Raw genomic sequence first — 13,054 nt, forward strand, 5'->3', positions numbered from 1 at the left:
GCAAAGGGATTAGATTAAGATTTAGCAGTGTAACACAGAGCAGAGGTCAAGTGTGTGGCCTTGAAGGTCATAATGCCTGGCTGACTTGAAAAATGTCTACTGTATGTTTTTCCATATAATACAGATAGCACAGGAAGGGGCTTTATGATCTGAAAAACAAAAATCCATGTTATTTGTGTAAAAGAATTGTTTTATACCTCAGTTTTTCTCCTCATATACTGGGTACCAGCAGCCAAGAAAGCAAAAGATGAAATGCACTGGGAAAATCTTCTGTCAGAGACCTCTCCAGAGTGCTGAAGAGCAACAATGTCAGTCTAGAAACAAAGATGCACTTAGTCCAAGCCATGGTCTTTGCAATTGCTTGTTATGCTTCAGAGAGCTGAAGAGTGACTAAGGATGACAGAAAAATAAAAATCTTCGAACTGTGATGCTGGAGAGGAGTCATGAACATCTCTGGACTTCCAAGAAAACAGATAGCTCTGCCTTGGAGAGGGTGAATCAGGTCTCTAATTGGAGGCTAGGATTTGGAAGCTCTGTCTTACATATTTTAGGTATATGGCTATTGGATACCAGTCCTTGGAGAGGGACATCGTCTCAGAAGAGTGGAGGGACAGTGCAATAGTGGAAGACCCCTGATGAGATGATACAGTATCTAGGGCAATAGTGGTTGCTGTGTTGGAATTAGTGAGACCGGCTCAGGACAGGAAAGGGTTCAGAGCTGCATAGGGTCTCTATGGGTCACAGTGGACTTGGTAGGGCATAACAACAACATATTATATTGGTTGTTTGTTTGTTTGTTTGTTTGTTTTTTAAATTTTATTTAATTCTTTTATTTAGAGTCTACAAGTCCTTGGGGAGGGCCCATGTATTTAAAAGTTGGTTGTTACTATATTTTGGATGAACATTCTTTAATTGGTATAGTGTTCTTCTGACACTGCTGTGCTGATGTAATCTGAGGTTGCTGTGATGCTGAACATTGTGCCACTGGATGTCAAATGGTGTAACGATTACCTGTTTTGGACAGTATTTGGTGGAACTCCCAGTTTAAGACAGGTTTGGAAGCATGAGTGGCGTTTCCTTTTTTTTTTTCATCTACTTCTTAAACAACATGCCTCTGGAAACTCTATGAACTTTGAGAAACAACAATAGTATTAGAAAGGCTTCTGGTCTTTTGTTCACAGGGTCACTATGAGTCAGTCACACTCGGCTCAATGGCAGTCAACAACAACATACTGGGTACATTAATACCTATTGTCATGGAGTAGATTCCCAATTATAGTAACTTGAGAAAAAGAGAAATGGACCATCTCCTCCCATGCATTTGATAGCCTCTGCAATTGATAACCCATTATATTGGTTATTTAATCCCAAAATCTGCATTATGCTCCAAAATCAGTATTTTGACATTTATTTGTTTGCTTGTTGCTTATTTGTTTTTAATGCAAGGACATAGCTGAAACATTCAAACTCCCCCAAAGCCTCAAACTCAATGCTTTGGGATCAGAATTGCTTCACAACTGACCTTCCAGAGGGATTTCTCAGACTGTAAATCCCATAGGAGGAAATTGTCCATCTTTCTCCCTTGAATTTGCTGCTAGAATCACACTGCCATACAGACACCACCTATGCGACTTCCTATGGGCCATAGATACTACCATAGAGTTCCCGTAGACGCACTAGAACAAGAGTATTGGACTTTTGGAAACCTTTTTTTTACTCTAATAAAATTTTATTGACATGTATTAATTTCTGTCATATTATACATTGACTACATAGCTAAAATTTTAATTTTTAGGTTTTTTAAAATTTTTTAATAAAACTTTATAGAGAACTTGGATTTCCATTCATTCATTGCTGCACATTTTCTTCCCTTTTCTCTTTGAGAAAAAAAAAATCTTTCATTGGTGTATAATTCCCCACCCCCACCCCAGTCCATTTTACTCTGCAGTTCTTATTCTAAACTATTATCATGCAAATAATACCTAATCATACATTCCTTTTAAGCAGTTCTTTCCCTCTTATGTTTCAATGCAGTGTACATAATTTATCCCCTCTTTTCTTAGTTCCTCCCCAACTACGATGTCAGTCCTGTTTTATAACAGTGGCTTTATGCAGCATTTGTCCTTTTGTGATTGAGATATTTAACTCAGCATAATGTCCTCAAGGGTCACCCATTTTGTGTAATATTTCATGAGTTTCTTGTTTTTAGTGCTGTATAGTACTCCATTGTGTAAAAATGCCATAACTTCTCTATCCCTTTTTTTGTTGATGGATAGTTGGGTTGTTTTAAGGACCTGAGACTAAAACCAAGGACAATGAACTAAGCTTGGAAGAACTCTAGAAGCACTCATCCACAACATGAACAGTCTTCCAAGCATCCTGAAAAACCTACAACTAAGTCCAGAATAAGAGCTGCATAATAAATTGGTCTGGGGTGGATGGGTACTGTATAACAATGAAAGAACTTTTTTTCCTAAAGAAAAAAATGAACTGGGGGGAGAGGGTGCTGGGAGGAACATGAGGAAAATGAATGAATAAAAATCTAAGTCCTTTATAAACTGACAATAAAATCTCAAATAAAAAAAAGAATATGAAAAGAAGAAAGAAAGAAACAAATAAACGAACAAAAACCCCCTGCAACCAGGAAAGAATAAAATAGATGACTTGGACCTTCTAAGCATCAAATACCTATGCACATTAAAAAACTTCTCCGACAGAGTTAAAAGGAAAGGAAGAGACTGGGAAAGAATATTTAGTAATGATAAGTCTCATAAGGGAATTATATATATATATATTAGAATACTTAAGCATCACAACAAGATAAACAACCCAATTGTAAACTGGGCACAGGATATGAGCAGACATTTCACCTAAGAAGATATTCAAATGGCTAACAAAGACATGAAAAAGAGTTTAAACATTTTAAGTTTTTTAATTAAAATGTTGCTTTTGAATCTATGATAATTTTAATCAAATGTTTCAGTATCTATTTATAGTCAGCAGGAGCCCTGTTTAAATATAGTTGAGTCTTCAAATATACTCCTTTGCATTGTTTAATTCTTTGTCCTTATTGTCTTTTCCCATTTGTTTGTTTCTTGTTTTTATCTATATACAACCAGTCCTTTTATTTTTCTTTACATCTGCTGACAAAATCAGGGGGGGGAAAACAACACAAAAACTCAACAAAACAATTTCCCTGCTAAAGAACAAAGCATAAAAGAAACATTTGAAAGAATATAGCTACTTAAAAAAAAAGGGACACACGACTTTCTCAAATTTTGGCATGTTCTCAAGTTGTTCCTAACTAAAGTGTAAAAAGAATTGTCTGAAGGACACATTATTATTAGAGACAGGAATAATCTACTTTCCCTTTCCTTTCTGATCTAATTCTTTAAGTTACTAGATATGGTAGTGCATAAACTTTGTGCTTATAAACTAGTTCTCTTTTTATTTTTATCCTCTCCGTGCTCACTCTAGGAAGCTCTGTGTGCATGTAGAAAGCTGTGCTGTAAGCCCCAAAGTTTACACCTCCACAACAGCTAGAATATACCACAGGCTCTGTACAATAAAAATGGGCAATTGCCTCCTGAATGATTCTGTAGATAAGCCATGATTTGCTTTCATTTTGACAACAATGAGGGTGTCTTTTGAGTTATACAGATTCAATGATTTCTTTGCCAGAAAATAAAATATTGCTTAATTCTACTATGTTGATTTGACCATCTTTGGAAGTTTGATTACAGAAGTGTCTATAGGTTTAGTGAAACCCATTTGTACTGAATAATGCTGTCAAAGGTATTTATACTCTATATAAAGAGTCACGTCGTGCAATACTCTACATGTTGGACTCCCATAGTGTTATAAACCTTGAAGACTTGCTTTTCTATCCATTGCATTAGCTCTTGTTGGGGACACAGTCTTCAACTGCCTTTACTTCAGACACATGGCCTTGAAAATCATCAACAGCTGTGGGGCCAATATAAGTGGGAACTTTACACATTCTGAGAGAGGTGAAGAGAGGTGGTGAAGAGAAGGTGAAGAAGCTGCAGCATTGCTGTGAAGAGACTGTGAAAAGATGTAAGCAGAGGAACCCTGGAAATGGAGTGAAGGAAAAGCTGACTGGTAATTGCTCTGAGATAAAATGTGTTGCATGATCGAGGAAACCAGAGGTATATTTGGGCTGTTGAATTGAACCTGGGCTTTCACTAAATAGGGAATAGTATCTTGCTGTTAATCCACCTTGGGACATCTAGATTAAACCTAGATTGTTTTGTGTAATGATAATTTGCCTTCTCTAATGCCCATCCTATGACTACAACCAAGAGAGCTACGTTGGCCTAGTGGAAAGAAAGCTATGCTACCAAGCAGAAGGTGGGTGATTTTCATCTGTGGCCCTCGGCCAGGTTCAAATTGTCTTCCTGTCAAACATTCTTCTAGGTGGTATAGCACTGGTCTGTGTGTTGCTGTACAGAGAGAACTTGTGGTTGCTGTGATGCTGAAGACTGTGACAGTGATGTGCCAATCGTGGTAATGGGTACCCATGGTGGACCTTGTTGGCTGGAGCTTCCTGACTAAATCAAGCCTGGAAGAAGGAGCCGCATCCACTTCCGAAATGGCTTGCCCCCAGAAACTCTATGTACAAACAGTGCTCAGGCTGTCGCTCATAGGGTTGCTATGAGTCGTCTACAACTCGATGGCATCAAACAACAACAACAACAATGCCCATCCTAAAGTTTAAGTTCAGGCAGAATTTAGACTAGGCCATGGTCAGCAGGTATATCATTGCTAATGCCATATGGATCCTAGCTGAAAGTAGGAATACCAGAATAATGTCTCTTTGCGCTTTGCTGACTATGCAAAGACATTTGACTGTGTGGATCATAATAAGTTGTGGATGACATTGAGAAGAATGGGAACCCAAGAGCACTTAATTGTGCTCATGTGAAATCCATACTTGGACCAGGACACTTGTGTGAACAAAGCAGGAAAACACAACATGTTTTAAAATTGAAAAGGATGTGTGTCAGAGGTGTATTCTTGCTCCATACCTATTCAATCTATTTACTGAGCAAATTAATCTGAGAAGCTGGACTCTTTGAGGAGAAGTATGGGATCAGGTTTGGAGGGATACCTGTTAATAACCTGTGTTATACAGATGACACAATCTTGCTTGCTGAAAATGGTGAGGACTTGAAGCACTTGTTGCAGAATATCAAGGAATGTAGCCTTCAGTCTGGATTGCATCTCAATGTCAAGAAAACAAAGACTCTCAATGGACTGTTAGACAACATCATGATGGACAGAGAGGGGATTAAAACTGTCAACAATTTCATCTTGCTTGGATACACAATTAACACCATTGGTACCAGCAGTCATGAAATGAGATGCAAATCACTAGGAAAATCTGAACTTAGGGAACTCTCCAAATTATTGAGGAGCAATGACATCAGTTTGAGGACTAGGGTGTGTCCGATTCAGGCCATAGTCTTTCTGATTACCTGCTATCCATATGTGAGCTGTACAGTGAATAAGGATGACAGAATTGATACCTTTGATCTGTGATGTTGTAGAAGAGCATTGAACATCTCATGGACAGCAAGAGAACAAACATATGTTTTGGAGAGCGTGCAGCTGGAGTGCTCTTTGGAGGCAAGAATGATGAGGCTTCATCTCACATACTTTGGGCATGTTGTTAGGAGTGGCTGTTCCTTGAAAAGGAACATGATTTTAGGAAGGGTGGAGGGTTGGCAAAGGAGAGGAAAGCCCTCAACCAGGTGGATTGTCACTGTGACTGCCAAAATGGGCTCTTGTGTGTCAGGAAATATAAAGATGGCACAGGGATCTACTATTTATAGGATCAGTACGAGTCATACTCAACAGCACCCAACAACAACAACAACAACAACAATACCATATAACACCATAATTTTGTACTATTGCTATTATTAATGTTCCCCTTTATGGAGCTGATAGAAGTCATACTTGGCCAACCCACATTGCATCAACTACTTCTATAACTTCTAACTGAAAGGTGGAAGTTCAAGTCTACTAATAGTTCAACAGGAAAAAGATGAAGATGATTCCTCATTTACAGCTTTACTGACTCAGAAACCTGATGGCAAGTTGCCATGAGCCAGGGTCAACTCAAAGCCAGTTGGGTTTATGTTTTGGTGGTACTATAATGATTCTACAATAGGAAAACTTACTTATCTAAATAAAATATTTATAACTCAACATGCTTACTAATTGTAAAGGTAAATGACAACCAGTTGAATATTCCCAGTATTTTTAACTACATTCAGATGTGGACTTAATTTGCTCATTTGATTTTACTGTTTATTCTGTATTTTCTGGTATAACTTTAGCAGATGCTATTATTGTTCATTGTTATTCAGTCAGAACTAACTCATAACGGAATCTCCAGCAGATTTTCAGAGGCTGTAAATTGCATGAGAAGAGATTGCCCATCTTTCTACCTTGGAGTACCTGGTGTAACCAAACTGTCTATTTTTGCTAGTGCAAGTCTTTAACCCCTCGCTTGCCAGAGATTCCTGAGAGATTCCTTAAATCTGTCAGCCTGAATTATTGGAGGATAATTAGACTTGCAAATTAAGTAGTTTAGATGACTCTAGGTAGGAGATTGTAGAAGGAATTTTTCTCAAATCTTCAAAATCCATGTCAGCTTTTCTGGAAGAAGAAGCATTTGACATATTTCTTAATAATATATTTTAGTCTATGTAAACTATAGTTATATGCATTGTGACACATCAAATGCTGGATTTCCTGATCCATTAATAGTTGTTGTTGTTGTTATTGTTGTTGTTATGTGCCGTTGAGTCTCCCGCGACTCACAGCAACCTATGTACAACAGCCCTAAACTCTGCTCTGTCCTGTGCCAATCACACTGTCTCCAACACACCCATGCCGATTACCCCAGTCACTGAATCAATCCACTTCCTTTTATCCTCTCCTCCTATCTATTAATAGTAGAAAATAAAATCCAAAACCATCTTCTAAACTCTATTGACTATAACTCATTTTTCTTTAGCTACTAGAAAGCATGAAGCTTCAATTTAAGAATGAACTGTGGATAAGGGCAGAGTAGAGGAAGTGTCAGACAGTCTTATTAAGAGACTAGTGTGTTAGGGTATATGTATGAATTGATGAATAAGAAATAAACTCTATTTTAGTAGTTAATTGTGTGGATGTTTACATATAAGTGGAAATATAATTACTGTGAAATTAAGAAGTTAGAAAAACATGCATAAGCTGTGATGATGATAAAATTAGAGATGCTTTACTGTGAGATTCAAGTGAAGGTGGACATTGAATCTTGAAAATGATTGGGAGCTTGTCGTTTACAGTGATACTCACTGTCCTGACCCTTAGGACACACAAGAATAGTCAACTCGAAAAAAATCTTATTTTTCCATTTATTCTACAGTTATTTGGATTTAATAACCCAAATAAAAAAGGAAAAGTTTCCAAAAAGTGAAACCAGACTGCTTCTGACCTGCTTCTGTGTGCCCAATAGCTGGTCAACCTTATGACTGACATTGCAAAATGCAGATATACATCAACTATGCAGATCTAATTTAAACTGTAGGGGATAACTCAGGGAAACTCTGACATTCTGTACAATTAAATGAACACTTGGTGGGTTCTGTTGTTTTTAAATGAAACTTCTTGTGCTTGTCCATGAGACCATAAAATGTGGAACAGTGCTGGAGGCCTCTGCTATTTTTATCTGAAGTGAACAGAAAGTATGACTTATTTTAAAGGAAATGTCATTTCGATGATGTGTTGCTAGCTACTATCGCATGCAGCAAGGTGACTTTTCTAGCAGTGTTTTGCAGTGCCAAGACAAATTCTGAAATTCAGAAATTCCAGAATCCTGAAAGTGGCTTAATGATTAGGATGTTTCTTCAGCAGACAGACCACACAATGTTATTTTTTACATGTGAATTTCTAGTTATATATATTTTTTTAAATCACAAAATGCTTAGAAAGGCTAAGCTAAGTTTCTATATATATACCTGTCAATAATTTAGTATACTTGAAAACAGAACAAGGCATGAACTAATGTGGGAATCCTGGCTTTGAACATAAGAGTATTGGAAATGCTAATGTCAGTTTAGGCTGAGATTAGTAACCTCAGATCTTTAGAAGTTCAGTAATTTCTGTACCAGAAACTAAAATTTTGATACTAATTAAATTTGGAACTAAACAAAATATTTTAGCATCATAATTATATTTGTGGATATTGAAATAGGAACAAATAAGTGTTTGTTAAGTTGGTGGATTGCTCTGGTTTTTAATTCTTTCCCACATGTTCATGTAAACAATATCCTTTAGAGACATTCATTTGGAGGTTGAGAGTGAAGAGGGTAGGATGTCCTCACTCATATAAGCTGTTTATATGAATTTAACAATCATGGTTACCAAAATTTTTATTCTTGTGACTTTCGTGCAAGAGATGTCACCTCCACGCAACTCACGGTCATCCAGTGGGAACCAACTCATGGTTGACTTCCAGGTAAGTTTTCTATGACTGTAAATCACATAGGAGATTGCCTATCATTTTCCCTGCAGAGTCCTGGAGAATTTGGACTATCATAGAGGGATGGCCTTTGTGCGAGCTGTCCAACTCTCTGGGAACTATGCAAGAGTGGAAAAAGTATGTAAATTGTCATTCATTGTAGTGAATACAAATACCCAAACCATTACTTGCCTGTCAGGTTGTATGGTAGTGCCTTATGTACTTTTGCAATAGCAGCAGCTGTGGGACCACTATTTCAAACACCTGTGCTGGACAAGTTTCACTGGAGTTAAAGATTCAGACAAACTAGAAGAAAAATATGAACACTTACTTTTGAAAAGTAATCAATTAAAATATTATTTCCTGCTTGACACAGTGCTGGGGGATGAGAAGTCACGAAGTTGGTGCAAGAGCAGTAGGCATTATTTTTCTGTTACACATCAGACCATCATGTTTCCTTGATGACTATAAACAGCAAACCCTAAAAAAAATTAAAATTAAAAAGTCAAGACTGAGTCGGGATTTTCGAGTGAGTTCAAAAGACAAGAAAACAAAATGCTTATTCAACATCAACCTACATGTAATTTAGGCTACTTTATATAACTCTCTGTTTTTATCTTTGTAACCTTGAGCATGTTACCACATCTTTATAGGTTTGGTAGAATCCTCCACATAAAGTAAGCCATAAAATAGGTTCTCTATGGTTTTTTTTTCTCCTGAATAACAGAATATAGTGTCATATAAAGTCTCCTGAGTCACTTCTAGCACCAAGATCTATACCTATAATGACTTTTAAAAAATTAAAAAGAAAACATCATGAGGAGTTTTTTTGTTCTCATTAAAAAAATAATATTGTAATATAGAAAACCTTGCTAACCTTTCAGAGTATTCTGAATTCTTAAGATTGTATGACTTATTATAAGCTTAATATTTTAATATATGACTGACTCTCCTCCCCTCTTATATTTACTCTGTTTTTCTATTAGTTCTTCTCTCTTTACCTGAAATTTCAGCTATGGCTGTATTTAATCTTCTTGTCAGAGGCACAGAAATAAGGGCTTATGGGTGTCTATGTTGAATGTGTCCTCTGAAGCTGTTCGGAATTTTTTTTTCATGAGAAAATTTGAAACTTCTCTTGGATAAAAGCACGTATTATTTCATCATTCATCCACAATTATGTCATCAGTGTTCCCCCCCATACCTTTTCAGGACTGCCAGGCACAAAATAATTGATAACAGAACAGCTATACTGTAGAGTGACTTATCTTTATGAAAATAAACCACAGTTACAGTTTGAAATGTAAATGAAAGAGAGATTAATGAGTCGCAAAAGGAAGGCTTTCTATAAATCATCCCCAACCCTTTTATCCATTTCCAGTTGCAGTGATTGGAGAATGATCCTAGATAGTTTATGCTTTCAATGATCAATAAAAGGCAGTAAATTGTACATGTTGAACAAGTTTATTAGTTGTCCTGGTCAGTTTATTTAAGGGCCTATAAGTCTTATTTCATGTGAGGCAGTAAAATGAACAGTGCAGAAGGCCGCCTCAGGGACTGCCTGCCTTACTTAGATTTGCTTTCTCTACTCAAACCAGTCACCTCTTAATGGTCCCATTTCAATAACTAAACGCCTGATAATTTTGATTTTACAGGATGATGCAAGATTATTCGTAGGATGTATTCTTCTTTCAGATAGCTGTTGCTGCATGAAAATATAATCTTTTCATTACCAGTACATAAATCATTTTTAATTTTTTTAAAAAGGAGATTTTTGTTTTGAAGATGAATAAGAATTAAGCACTTAATGAAGAGCCATCTTATGAATATGCATGGTTACGTGGAGCAGAAGCATTAGTTTGAAATTTAAGCAAAATTGAAAAGTTGCAATAGTAATTTATTGTTAAGAAGCAACTTAAACAAGTCTTTTAATTCAATGTGTCATTTGAGTTGTTGTTAAAAAGTCATAGCTTATTTTGAAATACAAATTCTCTATTACTAGCATGCTATTGCTTATCTCCTTCAAAGTCTCATTAGTATGCAAATGACGCTAATTAGGTCACTGTCAGACAATATTAGTGCAAAGTCACTTTCCATGATTTAGAATGAAAGGTTTTTGCTCCTCAATATTTATAAAACTCTTTCAGAAATAAGCTTTATTTAATTGGGATAACTCTGGAAATCTTACTGGTCCAGAGAAAATAAATTCAGACAACAAAGAAAATATTTTATAAAAGGCATTGATTTTTAATTACCTTAGATAAGATTAAACAATTATTTGCAGAATATGTATATTTTTAATATGACATTTGCACTTCTAAAATACATTTTTTGTGCGTTATTATCGATATACTTACTCTAAACCTCTGATCAGGCAATTAACAATGCATGTACTGCTCTTTTAATAAACCAGCACTCATACATAGTACAAACATTGATAAAGACATTCTGAGTTATTTTAGAGATGAAATGAGATCTACTTCATCAGAATAAGCTTTTGTTTTTTTAATCAATAATTCTCAGTCTAGCAGGTTCCTATTTAAACACAATAAAAACTGTGAAGCCAGAACTCAGTGGAGCTGCCCTGCTTTTACACATCTCTCAAGTTTTCTATCTTTAGAATACAGTCATGCCAGGCTTTTTATCACTCTACTCTTCGAAAATATTGCAATTTCCCTTCTTAAACTGGTTTCTTCCTTAAGGCTTCCAGTTTTTCCAAGTTTTACTATATTTGTACTTCTACTCTGTGGAATATTAAACAACAGCAAAAACAAACACAAACAAAAAAACCCTCTCAACCCCCAAATCCCACTGCTGTTAAATCAATTCCACTCATGGTAACCTTCCATTGCCATTCTCTCCAGAGCTCTCTTGTGAAATACTAAACTTTAAAAAAAATGCTGTATAGGAAATATGTAGAAAAATCATTCCTATAACTTCTTCAATGTGGTTCTTATGTCTTCTTGTTGTTCTTTGTCATCAGTCAGAGTCAACTCATTGCTGACCCTCCAGCAGATTTTCAGAGTCTGTTAATTGCGTGGGAGAAGATTGTGATCTTACTCACACAAAACGTCTAATGGATTCTTTGGGTTAACAGCTTGACTCCTTACCACTTTGCCCCAGTGACTGTGTCAAGCCATCTCATCCCAGGTCTTCCTCTCTGTCCCTCTTCCCTTCCAACCATGATGTCCTTTCTCCAAGGACTAATTCCTCCTGGCCATGTGCACAAAATATGTGAGATGGAGCTTCAAAATCCTTGCTTCCAAAGAGCCACTTGATTTCACTTTATCCAAGACAGACCCACCCGTTTGTTCTCTTAGCACTGTATAGTATGTTCTCCAGTAGCACAATTCAAAGGCATTGATTCTTCTTCTGTCACCCTTAGTCATTGTCTAGCTCTCTAATTCATAACAAACAATTGTGAAGACTATAGCCTGGCTCAGGGGCACCTTAGTCTCTAGACTGACATTATTGCTTTTCAGCACTCTGGAGATGTCCCTCACAGCACATTTTCCCAAGGCAATTCATTGATTTCCTGGCAGCTGGTGCCAAGAGTGCTGATTGTGGAATTGAACAATCTGAAATTGTTATCAATCTCAATCTCTTCTCCATCTATCCTGGTGCTAACCATTTGGCTCAATAATGAGAATCATTGCTTTTTTGATGTTGAACTTCAATTCCATATTAAAGACTGCAGTCTTTAATTTGCTGCAGCAAATACTTGAGGTCCTCTTCAGTTTCAGCAATCTTAATAACACAGATTGTTGTTGAGATTTCTCCCAATTCTAATTTCATATTACTCTTCATAAAGTCCACCCTCCAGAATTATCTGTTCTGCATACAAATTGAAAAGGTATGGTGACAGAATTCATCCCTGATGCACTCCTTTTATGATTATGAACCATGCAGTATTTCATTGCTTTGTTCTGATGACTGCTTCCTGTCTAAGCACAGGTTTCGCATGAGTACAATCAAATGTTCTGGGATTCTCATTCTTCTTAACATTAGTCACAATTTGTTGTGGTTCATGTCTTTACATAGTTGGTGAAAAACTGATAGACATTCCTAAGGTATTCTCTGCTTTCATTAAAGATTCATAATCAATTCTTGATTACTTAAAATAATTGATCTGTGCTTATGTTTTAAAAGTTATGTTTTATATATATTGAACTTTTAAAAATTACTATTCCAACATATATATTGTATATATTGATATTGAAAGCAGGAGTGACATTTACTTCTTAAAAATATAGCTCTGGAAACTATGAACTTTGACAAGTGATGATAGTTATAGAAAGACTTCAGGCCTTTTTTTCATAGGGTCACTATGAGTCATGCTCTATTCTATGACAACCAACAACAACAACAACATTTATATCATATACAATAATTAGTAACACTGAACTCTTGTCAATTAGCAGGTAAGTAAAAACTATCAGAGATCTCTGATTTGAGAAAAACTGCAAATAATTTGTCCATGTCCTCAAGCCATCTCTCTTTCTCGTCTTGCTGTCTGAA

The sequence above is a fragment of the Elephantulus edwardii genome, unplaced genomic scaffold (assembly GCF_000299155.1).
Source record: "Elephantulus edwardii isolate Elephantulus edwardi_28Jun2011 unplaced genomic scaffold, EleEdw1.0 scaffold00147, whole genome shotgun sequence".
In the NCBI taxonomy this organism is placed as follows: Eukaryota; Metazoa; Chordata; class Mammalia; order Macroscelidea; family Macroscelididae; genus Elephantulus; species Elephantulus edwardii.